Source organism: Carassius auratus, chromosome 22 (genome assembly GCF_003368295.1).
Source record: "Carassius auratus strain Wakin chromosome 22, ASM336829v1, whole genome shotgun sequence".
Taxonomy (NCBI): domain Eukaryota; kingdom Metazoa; phylum Chordata; class Actinopteri; order Cypriniformes; family Cyprinidae; genus Carassius; species Carassius auratus.
The window spans coordinates 18,371,300-18,383,957 of record NC_039264.1 but is presented as its reverse complement, the minus strand read 5'-3'; positions in this window follow the sequence as shown (position 1 = coordinate 18,383,957).

Here is a 12,658-nt window from a genome sequence, read left to right as displayed (position 1 = left end):
TCAATATTCAGATGACAAAGAAGTAGTTCGAAAGCAGTTAAAATGTCATTCTTTATAATTTAACAGTCAAATTTAAAACTGAGACAAGATTATATATATATATATATATATATATATATATATATATATATATATATATATATATATATATATATATATATATGGCAGAATTACCTTAAAGCTGGAAAGACCTTATTGTTTTTTATACTAGCCCATCATGCATCTAACCATCATGCATCTCAGCTGTTCAGATTAAACTGCAGCTCCACAGTGAAACTGTGTCATGGACAGAGGACAGAGCAAGCGGAAATATATTTTCTAGGCTATATTTTCCATCTTGTAATGCCACAGGTTTAGGTTATTTATTGATTGATTTAAATATAAATTATTTGTAATAGAGCAGACACTGTCTAACCATGTCTACACCGAACGTGAGAGTTGTGCCGTGCCCCGCTGAGCTAAAAGTGTGTCTAGACTTGATGACATCACACTACAGTGTCACATCATCTGAACGTAGTGTCAGTAAATTTGATCATAAACAGAACGAGCATCATTTCACTGATGGAGATCGTGTCACATCCAGTGTAGACAACATCAGACACAAATATTGAAGCAGTTATGTTCATTTTTGAAAAAATTTTTTTTTAATAAATAGCTAAATAAGCAAAAAATAATAAAAATAAGCAAGCAAGCGCAAGTTTGGGGGTTTGATTCCCCGGGAACACATGATAGGTAAAAATTGATAGCCTGAATGCACTGTAAGTCGCTTTGGATAAAAGCGTCTGCTAAATGCATAAATTTAATTTTTAATTTAATTTTAATTTAAATAAGAAAGTTTTAGGCTGTGAGTGTGTGCAGTTTACACTGTAGAAAATAAATAGAAGCATCGTCAAGTTATGTTTACCACAGGCACTATTTTATTCCTAAATTGAAAAACTCCATTAAAAAAAACATGAAAATCTCAAAGCAACCCGCAGCTCTAACGTCATAATTCCACCACTCTTATTTCAGATCTATTATGGCACTTAATTCTTACATTTCATATCCTAAAGAACATTTATTCTCACACATGTACACTGGGAAAGCATGAAGGGCTCCTTAATGTTGACATCATGTAAAAAAAAACTATAATAATAAAAAGAACGGTGATGGAGGCAGTTAGTGTTTGTGATTTGCCCTCACATGAAGATCAGACGTTTAGACTGTCATGAATGTCTGTGAAATCCTGCAGGTCTCTGATATGGTGAAACCTAGAAAACCACAAAAACGTAAAGTGTTTAACCGACATTGGAAAAGAGAAAGCCAAGTCTGTGTCCTGTTATGTTCGGACACTTCACACAACTTGAAGTTACAGTACCTGAAGTGTTGAGGCTCACTCTGTTATATTCAGCATCCAGCTCAGCCTGCAGTTTAAGAAAGATTTGTAAAGGTTTACTACAAGTTTGTACATTTCTTTTGTAATTTTAATATATTACAATATTCATGTCTGTGTATAAGCTTAAACCTAATTTTGGATTAGTACTCTTAGAAGCTAGTTGTTTAAAAACAGACCAAAAAACAAACAAACACACGTTTATCAGGGCATTTCCCCAAAAAAAGCACTGTATGGCTAGGATGAGCGTAGAAACATTTGACACCAAATGGTCTCAACAATCGACTTGCTCATAATGCTTTTGAGAAACGCAGTCCTAAACATCACCGTTAACACCAGTGACATTCAAATCATTTAGTGATGAAATGCCAGCTAAAGTTAAGATTAGTGTCCTTCTTTGACGTTAACATCATACTGTAAGCAGTGATGCTGAAATAGAATCCAAATCAATGCACATTCAAAAGCACTTGGGCGCTCTGTAAAAACAGCATTTCCCAAAAATAAAAACATCCCTTTATCGTGATATTCAATAAGACATTTTCACAATTGTTTTGATGTACTTACAAGTTGTTCCATAAGTTTGCTCCAGTCGCTTGTGATTATCCGCCGTGTTGAATGGATTCTTCTGAACGTCGATTAGAACAACGTGACGTCACGGAGTAAACTTAAAATTAATAATTTCAATAGAAAAGTCTACTCAAAACCCGACGTTAAGCCACACAAAAAAATAAAACAATTCCTCATTCAGAAAATGTAATTTTTATAAGTTGCATCAATGATTTAAAAGACTTTAAATGCGGTGTTCTTAATCTTTTCACGTTAGTAGTACAGTTCAGGTTCAGACCTGTTGCTGTGTAAGTTTAGCATGTTCAGTTTAGTCTGTGTAGAAATTACCATGCAGTAGTGAACAAAATGGAGACCTAAACATTGAATCATATATATATATATATATATATATATATATATATATATATATATATATATATATATATATATATATATATATATATATATATATATATATATATATCAGTATCTACAATGTGTATGATGGTCTTTCCTGGCTAGTGCATTATAAAAAAGTAAAATAAAATCTGATTATTTTTCAAGCTACATAATCTAAAAGCAAACCAATCCCAGTCAAAGTGACTTGTTTTAAAGAATCCCCACACCCCCAGTTCCCCCAGCAGCGTCTGGTAAACTGATGGTCTCCTCTCTTCATATGCTAATAACACTAATGCCTCCACATTATCACCTGGCCTCTCACTGCGAGCAGGTATTTGGACATACAAGCAAAGCCCAGAAAAGAAAGCAGGTCTATTTAAGTGTATTTTATAAATGAAATGATACAAATAGTATTTAATTATACCAGATATTAATTTATTATTATTAAATTTAGGTTGAAACTCAACATTTTTGCAAAGAAGCTGTTTATATTTTAGGCATTGTATATTATTTTATTTTTAAATGCTAGATAAATAAAATAAGATCATAGCAGTAAGTCCGGGGAATACTTTTATTAAGTCAGGCATTTGTTGAACACTGCTGGGTACTTTTTAAAAATACAGGAGACCTTCTTTCCCATAACATGCACCAGTCCAGCATCAGGCTTATGGTCTGTGGTCTCTCAAACACTGGATAATATCAGTAAATATATATATATATATATATATATATATATATATATATATATATATATATATATATATAATTTCCATTAGGGCTTAAATGAACCTCATCATTTAAATATAGCTCAGGTTTGTCAAACACTATGTGTGGATGATGGACAATGCTCCATTAAAACAGAGAACAAACTTGGCCATCACATTGTTCACAAACTTCCTGACTTCGTCCACCTTTCCTCCAGTGGTGCCTCAGGTCGATTGAAGAAAGCATAATCTTCATTTGTTCAGTTCTTTCTTTAAGACACTGTTGGAAGAAAGGAAGGAGGTCACCCCAAACACTGGACCTGGGAGGACACACTGAGATTGGTGCCCATGGTTTCCCTTGCTTGCTTTCCACCACGTCCAATGTAACAGTCCCAACAATCCAGATTCTGCATGCAGCTGATAGAAAATATACAATACAAATTATTAATTATGACTCAAATCTTTGGAGGTTCCATAATGTATTTATAGGATGTTTATTTTATAGTTACATTTCCAGTCTTTAACATGGACAGCCAAAACTCACAGGTTTAAACGTTAAAGCTGATCCCTGAAACTGAAAGATATTCAGATGAATACACACTAACACTAAGAGGTTTACTTGTCTTGAAATGAGATTGACCTTTATGATTCTTGTTGATTGTGGCAATTCCATTTTTGGGAGTATATATTTTTGTATTCAGAACATTTTATACTCAAAATATATCGAGTAGCAACATACCTTTTCTTGAGGACTGAACTTTCTGATGAAGTGATATTCTTGTTTAGAGTGAACAATGTGAACTGTTGACTTGACTTTTCTTAAAAGAAAAAAAGGAAAAATTGTTTTGTTAAACATGTTTAAACATAGTTGCAACATTTGTAGAATAAGTGATTAGAAAATGTAGAACTTACTCATGTTGTAGGATATGTTCTCCTTTCTAGCAGCCAGAATCATTTTAATAGTGAGTGAATGTTCTGTGATTATAAAGCAGCACTTCCTCCAGCTGGAGAGCGATGGGTTACATCAGGATGTGATCACTGTCTGTATGATGCGGTCTGTATGGCCGGTCATCTGTATGATCAGCTTCTGTATGACCAGTCATCAGCGTGCTGGCCATTCTCTTATGCATTGCATCTCGACCTGACGAGTCACTCTATGTCTTATGTTTTTACTTAGGTTTAACTATTTCTGATGGAAAGAATGGCTGTTTTAGTGTTATTATCAACATTGTTGTTTCATAGATAAACAGAATATGAAATATTGATAAATGTAAAGGCAACCAAACAGGCGTCACAATTCACAATCTCATTGGGGACCGTCTTTTACACTTTCTCAATCCTTGACTCTTGGTCAGGAGCCCTTGGTGTAATTTTTTAGTTTGTCCGTTTAGTGCAGTTTTTCCATGTGCAGGGTATTTCACTGGTTTCATTAAGATACCTTTGCATCAACAGACAAACGCTGTGGACAGGGACATTTATTACGACAGTTTTGTTGTCTTTTATTTCAAACTCAATTCAGCTGTATTTTATGATGACTGTGTTTATGGAGTGGAATTATTTTCAGCAATTAATACCTCAATGTTGAAACTTTTCACATAAACTTATTGTATGGCTTCAGAAGACTTTGAATACAACACGAATAGTTTTTAATACTTTTATAATCTTTCTAGCACTAAATGCCCTTGAGTGTAAAAAAAAATAAAAATTCCCTGATTATTTTTCAAGCTACATAATCTAAAAGCAAACCAATCCCAGTCAAAGTGACTTGTTTTAAAGAATCCCCACATCCCCCAATTCCCCCAGCAGCGTCTGGAAAACTGATTGTGCTCTCTTCATATGCTAATAACACTAATGTCTCCACATTCCTGAGCATTATCACCTGGCCCTTCAACGCAACAGTACCAACAGTATCCGGGCTAACTGAGTCTCATCCAATCACGCTCCAGATAGCTGGGTTGGGTTGTATATATACTGTTTTCCTGACAGAATCTACATTGAATTTTTTAGTTTTTTGTGAAATAAAATTCCAAAACCTTAAAGGACAAACTGCTTTTTGAGATTCCTACATTGCCTACAAGGGACCACATACAACAAAGCCTACTAAGGCCATTTCTCATCTCTTTTTTCCATTCAACACTGAAAAGGTAAGTTATATATTCTGAATTTAGATTCTGATAACATGTAAATGGTAGCCTTAAAAAATAAATGTCTGCCAAAAATGCATACAGACTGTTAAAATTTGCATGTAGTCTCTTAGTAAATGTTAGTGCTGTTTAATCTCTATTTACTGTATATATTTGTTCATTTGTTGATAGATTTTTTTGTGGTTGTTTCTAAATATTGTTTTTCATTTTGGCAAATGCAGTGTACCCTAAAAAGATCTTGAATATTTCACAGGAAAATGAGACCCAGAAGAGTCTGTACTGAAAAGGAAGCTTTGAAATTCATCGCATCTGGGAAAGATAAAGACACATTTCAGTCAAGAGTCAAGAGAAAGGTAAGATATCAATTAAGACTCTGTCTCCAATAGTGTATGACTGCAAATATTAATTAAATACTTGGCATAGTAGCTTTTGAATTTCAAGAAGTGTACTGTGCAATGTTATTACTAGTTCATAGTGTGCAGTGTGAAAAAATACAGAAACAGAAATTATAGATGATCAGTGGCTTGAATATTTAGTGTATTTTAATTTTGATGCACTGTTATAAAGATTGTAATGTACTGATAATCATAATTGATAAAATATAAAATATTGATAATCATTGGAACTCGAAAACAACTGGGACACATATTAAACTTGTATCATAAATGTATGTATTCTCTAAAGCTAATATGTGTGTGTGTATGTGTTTGTGACCAACAGATTGTTGATGAACAGAAAAGAGCACATTTGTGTGCATTTGTGACCACAAACATCACTAAAGGAGAAGAAATGATGTTCGACTGCGGAGATCCTGACTGCCCATGGAGACAGGTTTGTACATTTCTATTTCAATAACTTTAGCTCATATTTCAGAGTTATTTCATGAATTGTTATTTATTTGTAGTAGTCAAACTTCCTTTGAGTTTTAATGTAAAATAATGGAATTAACCTGGCAAACTTGTTACAAACAATGTTAAATCAGTTTGGGATCAGTACGATTTTTTAAATGTCTTTAAAAGAATATTCTGCTCACCAAGTCTTCATTTATTCAATAATAAAAAGTACAGTGAAAACTATATAATAGTGATATATTATCACAGTTTAAAGTAACAGTTCTCTCTCTCTCTCTCTCTCTCTCTCTCTCTCTCTCTCTATACGTATACTGTATATATAGACAATATATCTATAGATATCTCTATATAGGTCTATTCAGTTTATTTTAAATAAATGCTGTAATTTTGAACTTTTTTTTTCATTAAGTAATCCTAAAAAGTACTATATATCACAGTTTCCACAAAACTATGAAGCAGGAAAAGATGCTTTCAACACTGATAATATAAGAATCCTTATTAATGATTGAGAACCAATAATAATTGATCATAAAAGAACATCAATTCAGCTAATTCAAATGATTTCTGAAGATCATTTGAAAGTGAAGAGTGGAGTAATGATGCTGAAAATACAGCTGCACTACACAGAAATACATTACAGTTTAAAGAACATTCGATAAGAAAACAGTTATTTCAAATTGTAATACTATTTCACAATTTTAAATTCATTTTACAATATTTCTGATCAGGTAAATGCAGCCTTGATTAGCAGAAAAGTCTTCTTTTAAAAACATTAAACCAGTCTTCCTGATCCCAGACTCACTGGTTAGGTGTTGATCCTGTGAGAGGTGTGATGTTTGTGGAGAGAGAGAGCGTGAACAGAGCAGATAGCACTACAACACAATAGAGATTATTGATCAAAGTGAAGAAAAAACAATCCGCACTGGTATGGTCTTTACTATATTTCATAAAATAGTAGCACTTTCCCATAAGATGTCATTGGTTAACACTAGTTAACATGAAAATCACTTTTAAAGTGTTTATTAATGTTAGTAAACATTACTTTCATCATTAACAAATACAATGTTTGATTTTAATAATGTATTAATAAATATTATTTAATGTAGTTGAGCTAACATTAACAAAAAATAAACAGTTGTATTTTTTTTAATGTTAACAAAGCTTAAATATTTAAACAAATGTATTTCTCATTGTTAGTTAATGTGTCCTGTCCATCGCTCAGTGTTTTTAAATCAAACTTAAAGACTCATTTTTACACCCTTGCATTTGAGTGATGCGGTGTACGGTTCTTTTGATGTATGTTTTTATTTTTTTAAATGTGTATATATACATATTTTTTATTTTAATTTTTGATCTCTGTTGCTTTTAAAGTAACCTTTTCTTGTAAAGCACGTTGGATCAATGATGGTTGTGTTAATGTTGTGCTCTATAAATAGAAATTGACTTGACCTGACTTATTGTAAAGTGAAACTTTACACTTAACAAAAAACACTTTATTTTAAGGCAATAATGCATTGGTAATTCAGAATAATGCATTAGTTAATCATTAATTATTGGCTTATTCTGGTCAATAAACTTGAATATCACTTAGTAAGTGCCACTCAATAATTGTGAAAAAGTTAATAATTAATTACTGGTTTGTTTATTCTTAACTAATGCACAATTCTGGATCCTTAAAATGTTAGGTTAATCATGAATTACTAGTGTGTTATTACATGAATTACTTCTTTTAATTTGGGTCTGGGTTTGAGTATAAAAGGGGATGCAAGTCAAAAAGTTTAATGTATGCAATAATAAAATTTTAGTCTGTAACAAATATGATTAAAATAATTAATTAAAGCATGAATTAAAATCAGTTTTACAAAAAAGAGCACTTGTTGAAATGTTCTGCATGTCACTTTCAGCGTTCATAACAATATCATTATTAATTCTGTACAGCTTAGTCAGGTGGCCATTACTAGAGATTGATATAAATGAATCTTCTATATTACAGGTAGCAGGATGCTTGGTCCATTACAGACGGATGGACAACACCCTGATCAGACAACTACACCCTACACCCAGGATCCACTTGGTCTGTCTCTACATGTCAGAACGAGTAACTTCAGTCTTCAATGGGATGAAAGACTATCTTAAGCAGAATGCTGAGCAAATCAGTGGAAGAGCGTCCTACTATTGAGGAATGCCTTCAGGAAGTCAAAACTATGTGCAAAGACTTATTGTAGAGTTTACAATAAGCATTCAAATGATTAGATATAAATACTGGTGTGAATTTACAGGTTTTGATCACTGGTCTTATCAAATATCAACCACAAACAGCTACAGCAATATCCATGTGGTTTCAGGAAATAGTGACACAAATGATGATCTTTCTGAAATAAGGGCAGCCGGCTCAGAAAAGACTTCAGACTTCAGTCTTGGACACATCAGTAAATCACTAGTGCCATTAAATCAAAATGGTATGTTCCATTCACCATAAACAATACTGAAGAGCTGAAGATCATTGTCTTTTCATGTTTTCAACTTTGTAAAGTATGTATTACTGACATTACATTTTTTTCATTCATTCATATATTTATTCACTATATATATTTTTTATCTTTTAATTTTGTTAAATAGCAAGAGCCAGAAAGCCCTGGTCAGAAACAGAGAGGAAACTCATAGAACACTGTTTCAAGATCTACTTTGAGGAAATGAAGGCTCCTGGAAAAGTGGACTGTGAAAGATGCATAAATGCAAACAGGATTCTAAAGGATAATGGAAGAGACTGGAAAACAGTTAAATACTTTGTGCTCAACAGAATAATTTCAGTTAAGAGAAGTTTGGGTCAACAGTACTGAGCCCATAAACCCTGAGAGCTATTTTTAGAGAGATTATGAGAATAAAGTTTTACTTGATTTCATTCAAAATGCTGTTTTGTTTTTTCACAATATCCTTTTCAATGCAGGAAGTCTGCATATATATATATATATATATATATATATTATATATATATATATATATATATATATATATATATATATATATATATATATATATATATATATGTATATGTATATGTATATGTATGTATATATATGTATGTATGTATTACCTCCAAAGATCCAAATGGTTATCTGTTTTCTTGCCTTTACATTTAACAATTAAATTTCACATGAATGTTTAGAATATTCTGCCTATTTCTGAATGTAATGGCAATGTTGATAATAAAAATGGAGCCCCTAAATCAAGTGCTGCTCTGAGAAATGTTAGTGTGTTAAATGACTAAAGTGCCAATGCTTAAAGTATTTTATTGTAGCTGTCCATACAACACCTGACACTAATACACATGGAGGTCAAAACTCAAACTCAAATGTGCAAATGTTAAAAGACATTCAGTTCATTTAATTTACTGGAGCCAACTGAAGATTTTAATGCAGTAAATAAATAAAAAAAGCACACAGGTCCCCTGTTAGATGGTGAAGTGTGACGCCTGATCGGCTGACCTTACATTTAACAATATTACATATTCTCACCATCTCTGAATGCTATGGCAAGGATGATAATATAATGTTACAATATATGTTGATTGTAACATTGATTTAGAAATTTAGCCAAGTGAATATTTTCAAAGTTAACATGAAATTGGCAAGAAATGTCAAAGCAACCAAAGAGATGTCGCAGTTTACCATTTAACAGGGGACCTAAGTGTTCAGATCAACATTAGCACTATTCCATCTATCTGTTTCTATCCATCCATCCATCCATCCATCCATCCATCCATCCATCCATCCATCCATCCATCCATCATCCATCCATCCATCCATCCATCCATCCATCCATCCATCATCCATCCATCCATCCATCCATCCATCCATCCATCCATCCATCCATCCATCCATCCATCCATCCATCCATCCATCCATCCATCCATCCATCCATCCATCCATCATCCATCCATCCATCCATCCATCCATCCATCCATCCATCCATCCATCCATCATCCATCCATCCATCCATCCATCCATCCATCCATCCATCCATCCATCCATCCATCCATCCATCCATCCATCCCATCCATCTATCTATCTATCTATCTATCTATCTATCTATCTATCTATCTGTAGATAGATTATCATCACTGATAGGACCTTCTCAGGAATGGGTTTTGATTGCATTCATACGTTGAGAAGTGTTTTGGGGTTAAGCCAAGAAAATGTCAAATAAATGTAAAAAAAATAATAATAATTATATATATATATAGTTAATTATAAGAGGCATTACCTCTGCCCTTGAACTGTTGACAGCTGGCTGACTCTAATTATATTACTATTTTTTATTACTATTATTATTATTTGAAAAATAAAGAAACTAAGTACTAACAAACTAACTATAATGACACTTCTCAATGTGTCAGTATTATAAGTACATATATGTATATTGTGTATGTATACAGTAAAAACTACATTTATTCAGACACCCTGAACATTTCACACATTCTCACAGTTTATTTGCTATAGTTTAGATAATGGTAATAAAAGATGACAAGAACTCAGAGTTAACCTGTCAGAACAAATTCATCTTGATAATATCAGATAGCACTTAAGCAAAAAATGGTCAGGTCTATTGGCAGAATAATTTTTATCAAATTTACTGGTAGTCTACTTTATGAGGAATTTTTGGTTATAATATGTCAGTTTTTTCAAAATTATATATTGATTGTTGCATTAAAAAAAAAAAAAAGCACACTGGTCCCCTGTTAGATGGTGAAGTGTGACGCCTGATCGGCTGACCTTACATTTAACAATATTTCACATTCTCACCATCTCTGAATGCTATGGCAAGGATGATAATATAATGTTACAATATATGTTGATTGTAACATTGATTTAGAAATTTAGCCAATTGAATATTTTCAAAGTTAACATGAAATTGGCAAGAAATGTCAAAGCAACCAAAGAGATGTCGCAGTTTACCATTTAACAGGGGACCTAAGTGTTCAGATCAACATTAGCACTATTCCATCTATCTGTTCTATCCATCCATCCATCTATCAAAAAAAAATAAATAAATTGGCCTCCAAGATCAAACCGGTCCCCAGTTAGATGGTGAAGTATGACGTGATCTGTTTGGTTGCCTTTACATTTAACAAATTACATTTATTTTTTTTATTTTTTTTTTTGATAATACCATAAAACAATGGAGCCTCCTGAAAAAATGTCAGTGTTAAACAGCTAAAGTAGCCTGGTTTAAAAGGTGTTTTACTGAACTCAACTGAAATTTTTCAATGCAGCAAGTTAACATAAATATTGTTTAAGTTAACATATAATGTTGTTTCTTAAGTTAACATATAATATTGGTTTTTTTAAGTTAACATATAATGTAGTTTCTTAAGTTAACATATAATATTGTTTCTTAAGTTTAACATATAATATTGTTTCTTAAGTTAACATATAATGTTGTTTTTTAACTTAACATATAATGTTAATGTGTCTGTGATGTAAGAAGAGGTGATTCAGTCTAACAGGCGTCACACGTCACCATCTAAACTGGGGACCAAACTCATTTTATCTAACACATGCACTCTTTACTGTCAGAAGTATTGACATGCAATTGTTATCTTAAAGAGCTCTTTATTTTACTTTATTTTTGCTATCCTCAAATTAACTATAGTGTCTTGCTTGTTTTGTCTTATTATCTGTGTGATTGCATTCATATATTGAGAAGTGTATTTGTATTAGTCTCAAGCCCCGAAAATATCTGCATGTCATACTAATTTATTAAACATTTTGGATTTCTATTAGAATATTTCTTCAATGGAGATATAGTGTGAATGTTTCAAAGTTTAGAGTTGCATTTAAATACAGTTAGATTGTAAAGAAAGACTTGGTACAATTGCCCTTGTGTTTCCACACACAGTCTATGGAGGTCTCTGTTGGATAGGTAGACGTCACTCAGGTCCCCACTTGGCATGTTTTTAAAAAAAAATTAAAAATGCATTTTTTCAGTTATATTATGAAAAAAGACCTCAAATGAAAATTTTGTATGTAATTTTTGTTTCTTAAAAATGACCAGAAACACTGGTCCCCTCTTGGTCAGTGTAGAGTGATAGTCCCTCTTAGTAACATAGACGTGTATGTGTGTGTGTGTGTGTGTGTCTGCATTTGCATACAGGAAAAAAATGCTCTGTATGAATATATAAAAAATATGGTTTGGCCTTAGTGGTTCACCCATTAAAAAGGTACTGTTGCAAGCCAGGGCAGTCAGGTTATATTCAGGTAGGTATTAGAAAAGAGTCTGTTTTTGTCTTCCTATCTGGGTGGCCATATGTGTTTGTCTTTAGTTATTTTTCCTTCCTGTTGTGATATTGTGAGCATCTATCTATGTGTGTGTGTGTTTCTGAGCAGGTGTGGCTGTTTTTACTTGTTTGGTGTGTATTTGTGTCAGTGCACTTATGTGTTGGTGGTTGAGATTCTGTTTAAGTATGTTCCTCTGAGCTTTGGTGTCTGTGTGTGCAACCCCCCCCCCCCCCCTTTGTGTGTGCGTGTGAGTGTGTAAAGGCGTGTGTCTTTGGCCACCATGCACCGGTAGCCGAAGCCCCGCAGACAGACAGCAGGCCAGCGTGGTGGCGGGGTGGACTCTTCTAGAATACCAATGAGGGGA